This window comes from Chrysemys picta, chromosome 2, assembly GCF_011386835.1.
Source record: "Chrysemys picta bellii isolate R12L10 chromosome 2, ASM1138683v2, whole genome shotgun sequence".
NCBI classification, from domain to species: Eukaryota; Metazoa; Chordata; order Testudines; family Emydidae; genus Chrysemys; species Chrysemys picta.
In genome coordinates this window covers 170,634,737-170,655,150 of record NC_088792.1, presented here as the reverse complement: position 1 = coordinate 170,655,150, position 20,414 = coordinate 170,634,737, and the positions used below count along the sequence as shown (strand labels likewise).

Here is a 20,414-nt window from a genome sequence, read left to right as displayed (position 1 = left end):
CTGTAAAACAGTATCTCTTTTAGACAACTGCAATTTAGTTGTGGTTTCCTGCTGACTTTGGTTTGCAGGAACCTGTGTATTTCCCAGCTTAATGTTCTCCTCTGCTAATGATTTGCCAAATGGACATACAACATTTTTCATTTCCTATAAACACGTTGTGCATCAATATGGAATTTAGTACTATCATGAACAAAAAAAATCGTTAATTTGTCTTTATTCAGAACTTGTACTGTCTAAATTCCCATTGAAGTTGGTGAAAGTTTTGGCCAGATTAAGGACTAAGAAAATACTAGGGGTCAGATTCTGATATGTGGACTGAAATTGAGTAATGCCTTCCTCTTTTAGTAGTCCAATTGATTTCAAAGACCCTTACGGATGTTGAATAGGACTTTCTCCTGGAGTAGTCCTGTTCATTTCAATGGGACTACTCAAGCAGTGAGTTGCTACTCACTATCAGAATCTGATAACCTCAGGGATTTGGGGTGAAATCCTGGCTCAGTTGACAACAACCACACAACTCCAGTTGAATTCAGTAGGTCCAGGATTTTACCTTAGTCTCCAGCTTGTGTTGTTTTCTCTGTATAAGGGCAAACTAACTTTCCTCAGCAACTGGAAAATGTATCTAGTTGACAATAATTCCAGACTCCCTTAGAATATCTGACCTATAGTCTCTGCTGTAAATCGATCCTTAGGTACTTGTATGACACGCAAATCATGCATGGTCTTTATTATTATTTAAATATTGATTTCAATAGGACTTAGGCACCTAACCTGCTTAGGTGCTTTAGAAAATCCCAGTACACACCAATATACATCTTTAGTTGCCTGAATACCTTTGATCATCTGGCTCTCAGGCCTTGGCCTCTTAGGTTTCCCTGACTGTCAACATGGTTCATTATGGAGTATCCAAACACATACTAAGCCATGGATTCTTTTGTCATGAGAAGTCAAACAAGAAGGTGGCAAACTAAAAATATCTTTTTTCTTCCCCCTCAGGGGAACAACAATTTAGTCCTTGGCCCATGAATTTTCTGTGTTGTACCATCTCAGAGAAAGAACTACCACCTGCAGAGATTTATCCTTATTTATCCAATTCAAGATTTTAAGGAACAAGATTATCATCTACTCAAGAAAATTCTTCCTTTGATTCATCTGGCCCCATATCAGCAGCTTTTCTTAAAACGCTACAAGTTTATAATTCTTACACTCTGTTTTCTAAAAACAGAAATCTAAACTAAACTCATGATGAAAATGTTCAAGCCCTGTTTTACTGCCTGACATGGATGTTATCATTTAATCTGCCCAGGGTTTCTCTAATTCAGAATAAGTTTCAAAGAAAGCTAATTGTGTCTACACAAATATCTACATTACCTTAGAGTCCTGTGAGAAGGAATTACTTGTGTCCTTGGCCAAGTTTTGGGTCTGTTTGTTAGGCAATTGATATGGTTAGATATATAGAACAGTTGCACTTCCTTCCAGCCTACATCATCCACTCTTACAGGTCTATATGTTTCACCACTTATGCTTACACCTCCTCCCCACCAATTTCCAGAACTTTCTGTTGTAATGTTTGCCTTGATTGTTGACATACCATATATTTGTTTGGCAATAAATAAGTTTAGAAATAAAATGAGATTGTACCTCCATTTCCTTCTAGCCTTAATTCTCCACCCCTAGTGCCCAATATGTTTCCCCACCTAAGCCTTCTCTTCCTCCTGACCACTTTCCAGAAATTATTGTTGTAAAGTTTGACCTGATTATTGATCCATTGTATGTATTTTAAACAGGAATCTTAGAGATTTAGAAGATGAATACAATGATTTTATAAGATATGGTATTTTAGACATAGGATGAGCAAAAATATCACCAAGTGGCCAACTGTAAGAATGGCTGGTGATGTTGTCCATTGCAACTCTCTTTTGTTTAAAATAAGTACAGCTACTATTTAACTTACACCAAACAACACAAATATCTGTCTTTCTGCTGGATTGGTGTTCCGTATGGCCTGATTCTCCACTGCATTATTCCAGTCTTAAACCAGTGTAACTCCATAGATTTCAGATGAGACATACCAGTGTAAAACTGGAGTAATGCAGGGATCAATTAGGCCTTGTGACTCCACCATCCTAATTTAAAACCATTAGGAATATGGATAGTGCCATGCCAGATCAGACAAACAATCAAACTGAGCCTGGCATTCGGTCTCCAGCAGTGACCAATACCAGATGTTTAAGTGGAGGACGCAAGACTCCCAAAATAGGATTGTCAAAGAATGCATGGAATGAGCGCTAAAATATTCCCACGTTGGACGTTTCACTCTAATTCAAGGCAGCTGAAAGATGAGGGCTAGTATCCCTTTTTAATGTAAAGGCTGGGCTAAAGAACATCCCTTGATACACAAACTGATCCGCACTCAGTGCACTGGATGCTGAAGTGTAGAAACATTTTTTTTAAATCAAAAGGGTTTTTGTTTGTTTATTTCATGCTGAGACACAGCATGAAAATTAATAGCTTATGTGCAGCCAAGAGTTGCCTCTCTCCAAGATAGCAGAAAAGGAATTCTGAAATAAACAGGCACCTTCATTCTGCATAGGTTGGTCTTGTATTTTGAAAATCCAAGGCTGTTAGCTGTATGAAGGAGCCCTTTTCTTGAAAGTGTGTCTGTACAGATGTATACCATAAAAGGAACTTCTTTGGGGTCATATTTTAGCACACAGCTTTATCATGTTATATTCAACAGGACAGTATTTAGATGGAATGTGTTCATGCAGTCATAGTGAGTATAATAAAATAAATAAACCCTTATGTAATGTTATTTCATGTTTGTTCTTTTCCCATTCAGGAAGTAGAACCAAAAAGAAAGGTGTGTGCTGCGTCCTAGAAACATGGACTTCCAAAGTGCTTGCAGGCAGGCCGGAATATTTTCAATATACCTGGAGGTTCACTAGTGTACCCAGTTTATTTAATCTCTACCCTGAATTCAAAGAGTTAGGAGCATCCCCAGAAAAGGTAGGAAACCACTCCAAAAGCTCTGTGCTTCTAATATTTTACTCCACTGTAACTGATTGCTGGGAATTTGCACAAACAGCTCTAACTCCAAATTTTATGAAGATATGGGTTCTGCATAAACATACTGTACAATAGTTACAAATAAATATTTAGGGCCTGATTCTCCATTGCCCTAGTTTACACCAGTGTGACTCCATCGATTTCAGTGAGGTTACTCCGTCATAAAACTAGAAGATGGCAGTGGAGAACTAGTCCCTAGTTTGATGCTGGCTGAAAGTAAAATTATTACAAAGTAGATGGTTGTAAGGAAATGCATTTTATTTCTTATATTTTACACAGTTGTTTCTTGTACAGCACTTGCCCATTGGTATGTTACCTACAGAGGAAACAGAACATAAAAACATAAGAACGCCATACTGGGTCAGACCAAAGGTCCATCTAGCCCAGTACCCTGTCTTCAGACAGTGGCCAATGCCAGGTGCCCCAGAGGGAATGAAGAGAAAAGGTAATCATCAAGTGATCCATCCCGTCGCCCATTCCAAGCTTGTGGCAAACAGAGGCTAGGGACACCATTCCTGCCCATCCTGGCTAATAGCCACTGATGGACCTATCCTCCATGAATTTATATCTAGTTCTTTTTTGAACCCTGTTATATTCTTGGTCTTCACAACATCCTCTGGCAAAGAGTTCCATTGGTTGACTGTGCATTGTGTGAAGAAATACTATCTTTTGTTTGTTTTAAAGCTGCTGCCTATTAATTTCATTTGGTGACCCCTAGTTCTTGTGTCATGAGAAGGAGTAAATATCACTTCCTTATTTACTTTCTCCACACCAGTTATGATTTTATAGACCTCTATCATATCCCTCCTTAGTCATCCCTTTTCCAAGCTGAAAAGTCCCAGTCATTAATCTCTTCTCATACGGAAGTCATTCCATACCCCTAATCATTTTTGTTATCCTTTTCTGAACCTTTTCCAATTCCGATATATCTTTTTTGAGATGGGGTGACCACATCTGCATGCAGTATTCAAGATGTGGGCATACCATGGATTTATATAGAAGCAACATGATATTTTCTGTTCTATTATCTATCCCTTTGTTAATGATTCCCAAAATTCTGTTAGCTTTTTTTGATTGCCGCTGCACCTTGAGTGGATGTTTTCAGAGAACTATCCACAGTGACTCCAAGATCTCTTTCTTGAGTTGTAACAGCTAATTTAGACCCCATTATTTTATATGTATAGTTGGGATTATGTTTTCCAATGTGCATTACTTTGCATTTATCAACATTGAATTTCATCTGCCATTTTGTTGCCCAGTCACCCAGTTTTGAGAGGTTCTTTTGTAGCTCTTCACCTGCAAATTTTGACACCTCACTTTACCCTTTTTTCCAGAACACTTGCAAGCAGTCTGCAAACAAGAAAAAATGCCAGTAGAAATGTAAAGATTACAAAACATTTACATTCAAATGGTTTTATTGCATTGCTAGCCATGCCTATGTTAAGTCAATATAACTTATGAAACTGTGGACCATATCCTCATCTAGTATAAATGGCCAAGCTCCATTGACTTCAATGGAGGTGTTCCAATCCGCACCTACTGAAGATCTGGCCCTGCTTGTGTACTCTTTGTATGTCTGCACATGTAATTGTTTTATTCCTGAGATGTATTTCTCTATATCAAACTTATTCTTTTGCTTTGTGGTTGTACTAAGAAAAAGTGCAATTTGCAACCATTGGAAAAAGCAAGCAGTGCATTTTTATTGTGCTTTTGAGGGCCATAGCCAAATATTATCAGGTCCTCTAACCATATGAACAGAAGAGCAAACTTCTTAGTAATTTGAATTATTTGTTGTTCCCCAACCTACAAAGACTGGCCAATAATACAGGAAAGTGAAGTAAAATTACCCAAGTTATTTAGACACTTGAGGCAATGTCTTTGTGGTACAGTCCTGCTGCTGCAAAATCCGGTTTAGCAACAGAAATCTGAGTGGTTTTGGGGAGAAGACTCTGCCAAAGAGGAGGATGGTCTAAGTTTTATTGTGCCTGATGAAGAAGAGGAAAGGGTGACCTGCTACAAACTGAATGGCAGAAATGAGACTTTGTGCTGTCATAGAAGCCAACTGGCAGCTGCAGCCTGAGTGACTTCTTCACTGATCTCCACAAAACACTTGTGAAAAGCATTTGACAAAACCAGATCGTTTTTCTCAGACATCTCTTTGAAATCAGCTCGCTTCTGACTGAAGGCATCTCGCATCCCCATGCTGCTCAAAGTAGATTTGAGGTCATAATTCTCTTCCATTTTGATCCTGGGCAGATACACGTCCACACCTGTTTTCTCCATCATTTCTGAGCTGGTCCATCTGGATATACGTCAAGTCTCTTTCTAGCTACAGTTAGTTAAAAAAGAGAGAATCAAAAATTACACAGTGAAAATGAAACTTCCTTAACGTTGATGTCCTTCACAATCCTGAATGGAGAAATTATAGAGATGGTTTATAAATATAGTAAAGATCACTGAAAAGCTTCTGGCTAGTTTACAGGTGTCTTCTCAACTGTAAAGCAGCGTGTTTTCTTACAGTAGGTTAGTTCAGTAACTGGAAGATTTCAGTGTTTAAAGCCAGAAGGGATTATCATGATCATCTAATATGACGTCCTGCACATTGGAGGCCTCAGAATCATACCCACTTGCTCCTGCAATAGGCCATAACCTCTGGCTGAGTTACTGAAATCCTCAAATCTTGTTTTAAAGAATTCAAGTTACAGAGAATCCACTGTTTACTCTTGTTCAAACTAGCAAGTGACACATGCCCCACGCTGCAGAGGAAGGTGAAACCCCCCTGGGTCTCTGCCATGCTGACCTGGAGGAAAATTCCTTCCTGACCCCACATAGTGAATACTTTCAGTGTTGAATATTTGTAGCGTAATAGCAGCAGAGGCCTATTGTACATGATTGTAACCATATTGTATGTCTTGAGTTTTTGGCATTCTAGCATATCTTGGAACTGATCCAGCAGAGCTTCCATCCCAGCAGAACTCCAGTTAAAGTTAATGGGAGTCCTGACTGAGTAAGGGCTGCAGGCTCATTACATTGGTGCTGCAGGCTCTGGTGTCCTTTCAGATTAGTGCTGGGAAACCTTCAAAGATGTAGATAATTTAGTATGAAGTGTTCCCCTCTATCCTGGCTTTTTGTCAAGGGTTCTAGTAGTCTCTAGTTTTGCTTGGGCCTAAAGAACTGCCTTTCTTGGAGGATTTTGGGGCTTCTGCTTGTAGGACTGGATGACAGCAAGAACTGAAAAAAAAGTGTTGGATCTACGAAAATCTTGCCATAGGTCAAAAAAGGCTCAGGTTTTCTGAGTGTTAGACAATGTTTTGGTTCTTATTTTTTCCTAAGCCAGATCTTTTCATCTGTTCCTAATACAAGAATGTAGCATCACTTACCATCAGACAGCAGCCATTTAAACATCTAGGACATAAAAACAATTGAATTCCCCGTAGTAATATGATTAATTTCTTTACCATTTCTAGGCCAGTGATGTCATTGCTGGTGTCCTCTGGTAGCAGTATGAGCATGCTGAAGTCATTATTGACATATGGGAGCTCAACAATATGTGTGTGCACTGTTTGTAGGTAGGTCCAATTAAATTTCCCTCTCTGGAACATCATGTGCACTGGCTTAGTTGTATTCTGCAACAAGGCAAAGGAGGACAAATGTCACTTTTAAAGGATCAAGTGAAAACAATATGGTTAAGAATGAAAAGTTAAATTTTCTTGCCTGTGCTGCTTATAACTAGTTAGGGTTGCTAAAAAGTGATAGTTCATAGAACCAATTTATTTTTCACTATTTATTCTGATATTTCAATGTCTCAGCTTTGACACTGAGGTTATGTCTACACAACAATTTAAGCCCAGGATCCATGTTAAGCTGGGACCTAGGGTCGGAGCCCTGTTGGTTTCCTGTGTACTTAACTCAGGTCCCAGAAGTCCTCTGGATGTATCCCAGAGTTCCCGGCAGCTGAGGAGCAGGCAGCCAAGGCAGCCGCCAGAAGTGCCATTACTGCCTGGCTGAGCCAGTTCCCACGTCCTGCTCCAGCTACTCCTTGCTGCTGCGTGGAGCTTGCCTGGAGCAGGGAGCAAAGCTGACAGGCAATAGCTGGCTCACAGTCACTGAGAAGTTGGGGGTCATCCCTCCTCAGCTGTGCTGAGCCAGGTGCTCTGCTGCTCCCCCTTCCTGCAGGGCAGTGCTTGGTCCCAATCTGCTCTCTGTCCCTTGCCCCCGGACCCCGCCCCTGGTCTCCCTGGAGCTGCGTCTGCAGGGGCGCAGTGAGCACTGTGAGGGTGGTGAGTGGGAGCTAACCCCAAAACTTTCCCGCAGCCCCCTCGGGATCCCTGATCACTGCCTCTCGAGGTACAGTGGGTTCAGGAATAAGGGAGCCCACAGGGTGCTGGAGCACACTGCACCCCGGCCATGTGGATGCACTTTGCCACTCCACAGCTGGCAGCAGCCAGGCTGGGATATGTGCTTTTCTTCTGGTACCTTCATTTTATGTCAAACTTCAAAATTGGCCAAAAAACTCCAAAGAAAAAAAAACACCTTCATTGAGCATCTCATTTTAAATATTAAGAATTGAAAAGTTTAATTTTAAATGTTTGGAGCCCTGGAGACTGACGTCCCAATTCTCCCAAGAATAGGTGGACGTGGGCATTTTCCTGCCACTGTGACTTGGCCTAGAGTTGCAGAGCCCAATTTTCAGATTAGATGGTAGTTCAGTATAAAATTGAATTGTGCCACCCCAAGCACGTGCTTGCTTTGCTGGTTCTGACTGCAGTTATTCTACTGAGACAGTCACCAAAGGAGCTCATGATGCGGTTTATGTACTCCTGTGCGCCTTGTGGGCACCTGAGTTCCATCAGCACCCTCACAGTGAGGAAACAGGGTGGGCAATAGGCTAGAGTGTCAACATTGCAGGGTAGGGGGTACTAGGCACCTTAGGATATGTTTACTTTGACTCTGGTCTGTGCACTGCAGTGTGGATGCCGGAGCATTAGGTTCAAAAACCAGTTAGAAAATTCTTAACCTAGTGTTAAAATGCAATCTGGATGTTCAAGCCCAGGGTTCCCTGACACAGGTCAGCTGACCTGAGTCCCACTAATCGTAGGCTGACATTGCTGTGTAGACACAGTCTGAGAACAGACTAGAACCCTAAGTTTCATGTTTGTGTATTGTCAGTTCCTCTGTTGGTTGCACTGAGTGCGATGTTTGAATTGCAGATATTGCAGGGGAATGCTTATGATTTAATGAAAACAACTCTGACACTGTGAGGATTTAGAGACTGGCAGGCTTTTGAAAATGGAGGGACTGAGGTCTCTCCCCTGTTTTTCTCCCTGTTTCAGACCACCAGCATTTATGACATTTCATAGCTTAGTCTCAGACCTTGTTCATTCTGAAAGGTTGTTCCTTTGTCAATCCATCCTCACATTTCTTTGCCCAGTTTCCTGTGAAGTAGAGGGCATTGACTAGGCCCAGCTTGGTGAGTGAATCAATGGAGTTGACAGGCAATAGCGCCTGGATTTTACCTTTAGGAAATAGTGAGACAGTCATATATTTGTGCAGCTTTTCTGCTTGGAGTAAATGTCAGAATCGCGTTTTGGAGAATATAGATAAGAAAAATGTACTATCTGAGACCATACTTGTAAGGCAGCTTCCTGTCTTAAGAGATGAAATACCTTCAAACATAGTGGGCTGGACTCTGTGGTCCCCTTCAGTGACTTTGCCCTTCTCAGACTGCCTCTCACTAGTAATAACCCCGATTGATAGTCTTAATCCACATTCCTCCCCTGGACAGAGAAAGAAGACCGAAGAAAAAAGGAGGAGGTGGGGATTTTTCAAAATAAAAAAAATCCAATGTGGCCTCCAAGCATAGGTGACATATAGTGGGGGGCATGCAGGGTCAAGTGCCCCCTAACCCCAATTTCGGTACTTGCTGAGCTGTCCTTGCCTGGCTTGCTGTGTTCGGCCTGCCGCTAGGGGAGGGTGGCTTTGTCCTTCTCCTGCTGCACCTCTCCCTGGGCACATGCTCCCTGCTGGCTCCAGCCTCCCCAGAACTAATGGGATTGGCTGCCCTGGCCCAGGGAGATAGGGATGGAAGTTCCTCCCAAAGGCAACATGTGAGGGGGGTCACATGCCCCGCATTTACATATGTCCTCACCCCAGTATCATCAGGCATGAGTTGTCTATGCCCAGTCCCCTCATTATTTTGTTTCCCAGTTAGCCTAATATCTGACACACCAGTTTTGGTCCACTGATTTCCAGTTCCCTGCTTTTCTTGTTTTCGAGGCATGATCTTAACACAGTCCTTGAGTTGCAGACGTGGGCCTTTTTGTTGGGAGTAATTCAGTCTGTCTCCCTTTTGCAACTTTTCCTATCAACATCTATTGTTATAGGTTATTGTGACACTTTACAAGCTCTCACCCACTTTTCACAGTTGAGCTCACAATTAGGATAATTTGGGAGAACCAATTATTATAAGATGACTGTGGCTGGGATCATAGAGAGAGACACGTACGCCAGCTGCAGTCTTTGAAGTGCACTGCCCTGTCGCTGTGCTTAAAGTTCTGCCCTCTTCCTGCCCCTCTGAGAGGCCTGCCTTCCCAACCCTCCCTCCTACAAGGGGCAAGGACCTCCCCCAGACTCCAGTAGCTCAGACATGGACACTCCTCACCTCCTCTGCCCCTGAGGGCAACGGCCCTTTTCATCAAACCCACCTCATTCCCCCTCAACTATATTTTCCTGGCTCTAAGGCTTAACTCCCCTGCCCTACCCCCAATGCTGCATAGCACTTTACTGGCCCACACGCATGCTAGCTTGATGTTACATATTTTGGATGGTGCAGCTATACTTCTCTTTTCTAGAAAATTGGTAGCTATGGGTGTTTACAAGATGCTAATGGGAGGGCCAGAGGCAGAGTTCCACACACCATTAAGTCAGGCAGAAACTCCATTTAGGTTTAGGAAGGGAAAATTCACATTAGGAACTTGCCACCTCAGAAATTAAGCTGTAATCTTTGACGTAGGAGCGGGAATTTATAAATTCACTAGGTTCTTTGCCCAAAGCTATTTCCCACTAATCGACTCTGCCTCCAAACCTTTGATCATAATTTACCTGGCAACACACTGCCATCTAGTTCCCCTGAGCGACAGTTCATTCCAGTAAGAATCAGAACAGAAGACAAAAACTGATGACTCCCTTGCAGCATTATCAGTCTTGTCAATTTTGTTAATGATTTCTAATCACTTTGTATTATGATGATTATTTTCCACTCAAAGAAGTCCTTCAATCCCATTTCAGCTGCCTTTGTTTGCATTCGTCTGACAGAAGACATGCAATAATGAAAAGCAAGTGTTAATCCTGACACCAGGGTCTGTCCGTGGGCTACGTAGGTCATGCTAAATGAATACCACATTGTGTTGTGTTAATACTATATGTTTTACCATACCTGTTTTAGAAAATTTTAGCAAGTTCTATTGGTGTCATTTTTCATATGCCGCTGCCTGTAAAGTCAAATTGGCATAGCACCAATAGACCAATCATGCAAGTCTGGAAGGAAGAGAAAAATGATAACTAATGAACATCAGAAACCTTTATCAGTAATTATACTGTTAGATAGAGTGTGCTTGATTAATCAAGGGAGCAAACAAGGGAGATCAAATCACAACCCCCTGTGCCAATAGAGGCTGTTGCATCTCTTATAGGATTCCCCCATGGTGGAGGAGAGCTAGTCTTTTCACTAACCCCCTACTCTAGGCACCAGCCGCTTTAAAGTGAGGCTGGTTATACTGAAGCCCCAACAGTGAATGCTGCTTAAAGGTTTTAATGAATCACCACATCCTCCAGCTAACCCATCCCTGGCCAGCACGACCCATATTTTGGGCTGTGCTGAAAAGCCAAACATGCACCGGGGGAGAAGGGCTTAACTTTCTGCCAGTAGGAGTTCACCACACTGATTGGCATAAATCCCAGTGTCTAGATCTAGCTGCTGCCTCCCTGTTAGAAGTCAGAGCTCATACCATATGCAACAGTATATCTGCATTTTGAGATTATGGAAGGACTGCAAGTGGGGCTGAGGGAACTTTCTGAGTGTTTAGAAATTTCAGCTTGTTTCATACATCCTTCACTGTCATATGCTTGTAGGATATCAATATACCATGATCCCAAATTCTGAGGCACCCTGCAGTTCTTAAACTTTGATATAATCTTAATTTCTTTAATGTATTTTCTATAGTAAATTTAATGGATTATATTTCCTGTACTTTCCCCTCAACACCATTGTTAAAAAGATTCCAGAGGTGATCATGGCAATTACAGACAGGTAAACCTAACTTCAGTACCAGGTCAGTTGGTTGAAATTATAGTAAAGAAAGGAATTATCAGATACACTATGTTGGAAGAGTCAACACAGTTTTTGAAAAGAGAAATCATGCCTCACCAATCTATTAGAATTCTTTGAGGGGAGTCAACAACATGTGGATAAGAGTGATCCAGTGGATATAGTGTACCTGGACTCTCAGGCTACATCTTCACTACAGGGGGGGTCGATTTAAGATACGCAAATTCAGCTACGCGAATAGCGTAGCTGAATTCGACGTATCGCAGCCGACTTACCCCGCTGTAGGGACGGTGGCAAAAACGACCTCTGCGGCTTCCCGTCGACGGCGCTTACTCCCACCTCCGCTGGTGGAGTAAGAGCATCGATTCGGGGATCGATTGTCGCGTCCTAACGGGACGCGATAAATCGATCCCCGAGAGGTCGATTTCTACCCGCCGATTCAGGCGGGTAGTGTAGACCCAGCCTTAGAAAGCCTTTGACAAGGTCCCTCGGTGAAGGCTCTTAAGCAAAGTAAGCATCCATAGAATAAGAGAGAAAGTTCTCTCATAAAAGAGTAACTGGTTAAAAAGACAAGAAACAAAGGGTAGGAATAAATGGTCAGTTTTCACAGGAAAGAGAGGTAAATAGAGGGGTCACCTGAGGATCTGTACTGAGACCAGCGTTGTTCAGCAAATTCATAAATGATATGGGGAAAAAAAGGGTAAACAATGAGGTGGCAAAGTTTGCAGATTATACAAAATTACTCAAGATAATTAAGTTCAAAGCTGACTGCAAAGAATTACAAAGGGATTTCACAAAACTGGGTGACTGGGCAAGAAAATGGCAGATGAAATTCATTGTTGATAAGTGCAAAGTAATGCACATGAAAAAACGAATCCCAAGTGTACATACAAAATGATGGTTTCTAAATTAGCTGTTACCACTCAAGAAAGGGATGTTGCTATCATTGTGGATAGTTCTCTGAAAACATCTGCTCAGTGCGTAGAGGCAGTAAAAAAAGCTAACAATATTAGGAACCATTAGGAAATGGATAGATAATAAGACAGAAAATATCATAATGCCAGAAATAATAATGCCACAGAGAAGACCAACAAAAATGCTTAAGCATATGGAACAGCTTCTATAACAGAAGAGATTAAAAAGGCAGGGACAGTTCAGCTTAGAAAAGAGATAACTGGGGGGGAGGGTATAATAGAGGCCCTTAAAATCAGGAATGGTGTGGAGAAAGTGAATAAGGAAATGTTATTTTCCCCTTTACATAACACAAGAACCAGGGGTTACCCAATGAAATTAATAGGCAGCAGGTATAAAACAAACATAAGGAAGTACTTCTTTATACAGCACACAGTCAACCTGTGGAACTTGTTGCCAGGAGATGCTGTGAAGGCCAAAAATATAACTGGGTTCAAAAAAGACTTAGATAAGTTCATGGAGGATAGAGGATAGGTCCATCAGTGGCTATTAGCCAAGATGGTAAGGGACATGACCCCATGCTCTGGGTTTCCCTAAGCCTATGACTGCCAGAAGCTGGGACTGGATGACAGGGGATGGATCACTCGATACATTCTGTTAATTCCTTCTGAAGCATCTGGCACTGGCCACTGTCAGAAGACAGGATCCTGGACTAGATGGATCATTGCTCTGATCCAGTGTGGCTATTCTTATCTTCATATATTCTTAACTCTCATAGGTAATAAGCACCTTGCAAAACTGTGCCCAAAATTATTGACTCCCTGTTTAACTTCCTTTAAATAACTCAGTTCATGTCATGTTGTGTTAATTTTACCTGCTTCATGTGCAACAATACAAACAGTTTTCAAACTAACACTATCAGCCAATATTGGAATCACTAGTTCTACACATTTGGGGCAAACTTTCAAAGTGATATATGGGAATTTTTGGATATGTGACTTTCATAAATGCTAATGGGCATCATATAGCTAAGTCTCCAGGCATTGTACAGACACTGTACTATCACTATCTCTGTGCATATGCTTTGTTTTTTAATAATCTCTCTAGATAACTTTATATTTCAGTCCTTTATATTTCAGTTCTCTCTTGCTCACAAGTGTCTATGGTGTGTCCACTGTCTGGAGATTTCATTCATATCAACAGACAGTCCACAAAAATCACTTGAGTAACTGTACAGGATATTACATGCAACTGTCACCAGTGGAGCTATGTACAATATATGATATTAGAAGTTCTGAATCACTTAACCTAGAAATTGCAGATAAATAACCAGAATATTTCTTCCTTCTTTCAAGGTCAATCTGGAGAACTCAAGCAACATCCATGCAGGGTTTCAGGCACTTAGCTCTGAAATTAACCAACCCACTAACAATTACCTGCTTAAAAGTGTCAACCAATTATATGGAGAAAAATCATCACCTTTCAATAAAGTAAGTGAAGCAGTTCATCTATCTGTGTAATGGGGATACAATTCATCTTTATGATTGGTCTATGACAACAAACCATACAAGACCTAAATGCAAATATTTTAATTACATCTGCAAAATGGTTTATTATCCTTTAAGATTTATTTCCCACTGACTCTTTTGTAGATACTCATATCAAGATTACAGGTATTCTTTTCATTTGGTTTTCCGGACTGGACTATATCTAAACATGAACAATCATAGATGAGTAAATTATTGATAACATATATAACTAAAAATATTTTGCTTCTCTTTATGATCCTAGTAAACAGTGGAATAACATGAACTTTCTTTTCTATTTGGCAGTAGTTGGCACAGATATATTGCCAAATAATATGTAAGACTCGTCTCTCTCGTGCCTTGAAGGAATACTTACAATTGATCAAAAAATATTACCACACAGAGCCATGAACTGTTGATTTCATGGCAGCAGCAGCAGCAGAAGTCAGAAGAGAAATCAATTCCAGTGTTGAATGCCAGACTGAAGGTGATCTCAGGACTGTTCTTTTACGGTTCACAGAGAGACATCTTGTATTTTCCCACCCTAAATTATTTATGAGGGGAGAGAAAAAACGTTGATTCATTCTGTTACATTCTGCATTTGAACTGAAACACAAAACTGCTGCTGCCTCACTGCCCGAGTTGGAGGCAGGCAGAGAACTACATTTGAAAGTTCAGTAACACCAAATTAAAAAAGACAGCCCTTTCAGTTATAACACTACTCGCACCACAGGGAAACACTGATGACTATTGCTTTCCATTTGCACAAATATTTACTAAAACAATTTAACCTTTATGTGTTTGAAGGCAATAAGATACCACGGTGTTGGGCCTGATACAAATACCTACATAGCAAAATGTATTTCATTTTGATGGGATTCCATGCAGTATGTTCCGGGGGTTCATTTTTGGTTATAAATAGTGTCATGAAACAGTCTGACAGAAAGGGTACACTCTGCTGAAACTCCTCAGAGGGGTTTGTAGGCCTTTTCTCCTCCAGAACTAGAAAGGGGTAAAGATGTTTCAGCACCAGGGTGAGGTTCTGCAGCTAGTGTGATAAACTCTGAGGCCCGGTCTACACTACAGAGTTAGGTCGATGGAAGCTGCCTTAAGTCGACCTAACTCTGTCATCACTAAGACTAATGACACTAACATCATTAAGTTAATGTATGCGTCTACACCACTGGGTCCTTTATGTCGACCTCAGTTGCCTCTAATGTTAACTTCAGTCTTCTTTCTCTGTCCATGGGAGGAATGTAGATTAAGACTATCATTTGGGGTTATTACTAGCGAGAGGCTGAGTAGGGCAAAGTCACTGAAGGGGACCACAAACTCCAACTCAATATATTTGAGGATATTTCATCTCTTAAGACAGGAAGCTGCCTTACAAGTATGGTATCAAACAGTACATTTTTCTTAAGATATTCTCCAAAACTCGAATCTGGTATTTACTCCAAGCATAAAAGCTGCACAATGATCTGACTATCTCACTATTTCCTAAAGGTAAAATTCAGGTTCTATTGCCTGTCAACTCTGTTGATTCACTCACCAAGCTGGTGCTAGACAATGCCCTCTACTTCAAAGGAAACGGGACAAAGAAATTTAAGGATGGATTTACAAAGGAACAACCTTTCAGAATGAACAAGATATGTGACTAGGCCATGAAATATCATATATGCTAATGGGCTGGAACAGAGAGAAAAGCTGGAGAGAGACCTCAATCCCTCCATTTTCAAAAGCCTGCCAGTCTCTAAATCCTCACGGTGTCAAAGCTGTTTTAATTAAATCACAAGCACATTAATTAAATCACATTAAATCTGCAATTCAAACTCAGTGCAGCCAACAGAGGAACTGAAAATCTGTTCCTTACAATCTTAAATTATATAAGTAAGAATAAATATCTACAGGGGATAGGTCTTGCTGTGAGATGGTACAACACAGAAAATAAGTAGGCCAAAAACAAGATTATTATTTTGTCACTCTCTTGTTAGTCTTCTCATAACAAAAGAATCCATTTGTTTAGGTATTCCATAATGAACCCTGTTGACAACAACAGAACCTGAAGAGTCCAAGGCCTGAGGGCCAGACTATCCAAGGATATTTAGGCACCTAAAGATGCAGAGAGGTGCATACCTAAGCAGGATAGGTGCTCGGGGTGTAGAACATAGGCTAGAAGGAAAGTGAGCTGCAATCTGATTTTATTTCTAAACTTTATTGCCAAACAAATACACAGTATGTCAACAATCTAGGCAAACTTCACAATAGAAATTTCTGGAAACTGTTGGGGAGGAGGGGTAAACATAGGTGATGAAATATATTGGACGGTAAGAGTGGAGGATGTAGGCCAGAAGGAAGCACAGCTGTTTTATATTTCTAAATGTGTTTATTGCCTAAAAACCAGACCCAGAACCCAGCCGATGAGGCAAGTAATTTCTTGTCTCTCACAAGAATTTGAGGTAATGTAAATATTAGTATTAAACATATTTAGGTTTCTTTGAAAATTCTTCTGAAGTAGTTACAGGGAGATTAAATGATAACATCCGTGTCATGCAGTAAAATAGGGACTCCACATTTTCATCATAAGTTTAGTATAGATTTCAGATTTTTAGAAAACAAAGTACAAGTTGCAGGGTTTAAGAAAAGATGCTGATATGGGACAAGATTAATCAATCTATGCTTTGACCATATGTTTATCTGACCATTACCATTTGATGGCTCTGTGATTACACCTACAAATGGCCATTCGGTGTATTATGCAACTAAACTGCATTGTCTTTTTAATATAGGTTGTAAACCCTTGGGGCAGCACTGTGCCTTTATATATTGTACAGCATCTAGCACATCAGTGATGCCCAATAATAAACAGAGCATAATAATAAATGGCTGAAGCCATCATGAATTTCACATAGTCTGACTATATGTCTAACTTAATTTTCATCTGATTCATAATGTTGATCTGTTATTAAGCCAGCTGTGTGGTTATGACCTGGGTCTCAGTTACATTCAAATCCTCATTGAAAATCATAGATATGATGTCCCTAGGAGGCTAAGTAGCAAACATCTTTGCTGACTAATTATAATAAATTGGAGGTTTTGACAATTAGGTCACTAGACATCAATTTGTGTGTACATTTGTCTTAGATAGCTGTCTTCAAATATATTTACTATCTTTACAAACTCGGCTTGAAGGTGCTTCATTTTAAGAAAAGTACAGGAACCGGAGGAGGCTGTTTGCAGGTGACAAGAACTTCTCGTGGGAGGTCAAAGAGAAGGAAGATGGTATTCTTTGGAACCAAAATATCAGAGAAACAGATCCGCTGTTCTTCTGAGAATAGGAAAGTTCAACGGTGGCACTAGTTTGAATCATACTATTAGTTGGTTGTTTTCAGCCTACATCTATATTGCTCCCCGCCCTCCAAAAATTGTAGTTAATAACCAATTAAGGTTGCTTAAGTGCAAAATACACTCACTTAAACCTTCAAAGGCAGGAAAGACACTTTGATTCACACTCCTGAACAACAACACAACACGCCACTGACTCTGCACCTCCCCAGGGAACTCCCTTCCACCTCACACATGTACAGACGGACAACACACACACACAATAAGGTGGGAGTGGGGTATGTGACATTATATTGAGTCTAAATAAGTATTTGGAAAGTGCTTGTGGGAAGGTTGGAGAATAGCCAGGTGCATGTAGTGCTGGAGAGATGGTCTGGGGTAGTGGTGACGATACCCCTATTTCTCCACCAAACCAGCAGATGCACTCTGATAAATCTGTCTTGGTTTATTGGACCGGAGCGGCAAAGCTGCCAGAAGTGTTCTGCTCCTCGGACAGCTCTAAGGAAAAGCCCCTTTCCTCTCAGCATTTTGGGAGTGGTTCAGGGATGGGGTGGATGTTCTCCCTGAAGATATCTCAAAAGTTCTTGTGCCAGCATTTCCTGTAGGTGAACCAGCTGTCATTCCTCAGCAGGGAATCCCTGGCTGCTGAATAAGGATGGCTTGTTAGACAAGGTCTGCTGCTTTTTAAGAGAAACAGAGGCCTCTATCTCTCACTTTCTAAGTCCCCTAACTTGCTCTTCTTATATAATCCCTCAGTAATGACACCAAATCCCTCAGCGCATCAAATATTCTTTGCAAGCACATGTAGATGTTCTATTAACATTAACAGGAGCTCTATTTGTACATAACAGGGGAGCATTCCAATGTACATTTAAATAGGAAAAAAAAGGAACTGCTCTACGGACCCAATCCTGCATGTAAGGTCACCTCCCATTTAGATAAACGTGAGCATACATCACTTAGAACCTTGCAGGATCAAACCCTATTTGCATGTAGCACATCCTATAATGATGGCAATATCCGTGGGTGGTAGCAATGTATGTGTTTCATGCCTTTATGATGAGCTTTTTTCATTTACTCATGATTTTGTTTTTGCTCTTAAATTGTCTAATTCCCTCTCTTTCTTAACTCACTGTAGTTAAAGAGGGAATTGACCTATGTGAAATTATCTAAGTGGACCAGCCCAGAAATGATGAAAACGTCTGAAGTGGAGTTGTTTTCTGCCCAGGATCAAGCTGGAAGAGAGCTATAACATCAAATCCATTTGGAGCAGTATGGGGATGTGAGATGTCTTCAGTCAGAGCCAAGCTGAGTTCACAGGGATGTCTGAGAATAATGATCTTTTTTTGTCACAAGTTTTTCACAAGTCCTTTGTTGAGGTCAATGAAGAGAGCACTGAGGCTACAGCTACCAGTGCAGTAATGTAGTAGTGAGAGCATCTGTACATTCTGTAAGATTTAAGGCAGATCACTCTTTCCTCTTCTTCATCAGGCACAACAAAACCAACAGCATCCTCTTCTTAGACTGATTCTGCTCCCCCTAGAATGTATTACTCTCTGCTACCAAATAACATCATTTGTTCACCATGCAACTGGGAAATACAAATTGAAGCCTGAAATTCAAAGCGTAGGTCTAGTTTGTGCTTTTAGTTAAAGCACTGAGCATAAACTGCCTCTGTCAGGAGTAGCCTCAGAAGTAATTGTGCCTCAGAGACACACACTGAGGCACAATTTCTCCTGTGCTCCTGTGTTGCACTGAGGGACAGTAATCTACTGCAGCCCCTTACAGAGTGCAGCATATTACCCACTGCACTGAGTCTGCTCTCCTGGCTAGGTCCAGAGTCATGGCTCATGTTATGGGGTCCAGAGTCATGGCTCTGTAGCCTCTGTCCCTCCCCACCTATTTCTTCACAGGACAGGAGAATGCGCCTCAGCGTTCAGGCCATGACCTTATCTCCATGCCTGCAGACAAGATGTGGGCAGGTCTAAATCAGTCATGCAGAATGATTTGGGGGAGCAGGGCTCTTAATCTCTCCTACTGTTGTCTATGGCCACCTTAGACCCAGTCATAGAATCATAGGACTGAAAGGACTTCAAGAGGTCATCTAGTCCTGTCCCCTGCACTCATGGCAAGACTAAGTATTATGTAGACCATTCCTGAAGTCACAGTAAAGTGCTTAATAATTAGCTCTCTTATTCACAGGTGTTGCAGATCTGTATACAAAGGGTAATTGAAAACACAGTAAGTCCTGTTTGCAAATCCCGGGCACAACAAGGCCAGTTAATGATAGAGTCAGTATTAGCTCTGAATTTCATAATATTTGCCTTGAGATGTATTTTTATAAAGTTTTTCCCACCCAACATATATTTTTTCTTTTGTTCTTTCAGAATGTTAAAATACAAATTTAACCTCATCACATAATGTCTACAGCATTCCATTTGGAACCATGACATTCTGTCTAAATGACAGATGCTGGACCATTTAGGAGTCAGTCTGCTGGACCTACATTGTACATTCAGAAGCACTAAAAGAGTTAATAAATCAATAATAACACTGCTCATAGAAGCAGAGGAAAATTGACATTTGGCCAAATCCTTCTCCCACTGACTTCACTGTGAGTGTGATCTAGCTGACTGAAATGTTATCACATAGACTGTAACGAGTTTGTTAGAGATCTTACTGTCTGATATGTAATAAACTTGGAAGTGTACAAAAACATTAACTATCTTTCATAAAATCAAAGGCAAAAGCATGTGAAATTCAATCCTCACCAGAAGCTCTCTAAAGTAAACATTTATATTTAATGAGACCATCCTACCTCCCTAAGAGCCCATTTCAGTTTTTACTGATGTCAGAGGAAAGACTCTGGATGAGGCATTAAACATTCTGCCAATGCTCTCTGACAATGTTGGCATAGAGTCAGTCAACCGGCCTAGCCTCCCCAGCCAATGAACTTGTCATCTCAGATAATGTTTTCACCCCTCAGCTCCTGTGCCTGATCATTTGTAAATTAGATTGTCTAACAGGTCTGATGAGCACAACTGATATGAAAACTTCCACCAGCATGCCTCCTGTCTGACTATAATGCTTATGGACGTATGATGAAACCCGCAGCATTCAAACAACAGTAATGTGTTGTTAATGTAATAACTAGCTGTAATTTGAACCATTCCTAGATACCTGTATCACCAATAAAGTACAAAAATAGGCTTCCATTTCAAGAATGCATTTCAGCAATG

At 40.9% G+C, this 20,414-nt stretch overlaps 1 pseudogene; it reads right to left on the bottom strand.

Annotated features, from left to right (window-relative positions):
- Positions 1–4,746: 4,746 nt before the first annotated feature.
- Positions 4,747–7,194, bottom strand: LOC101935493 (serpin B10-like; annotated as a pseudogene).
- Positions 7,195–20,414: the final 13,220 nt, after the last annotated feature.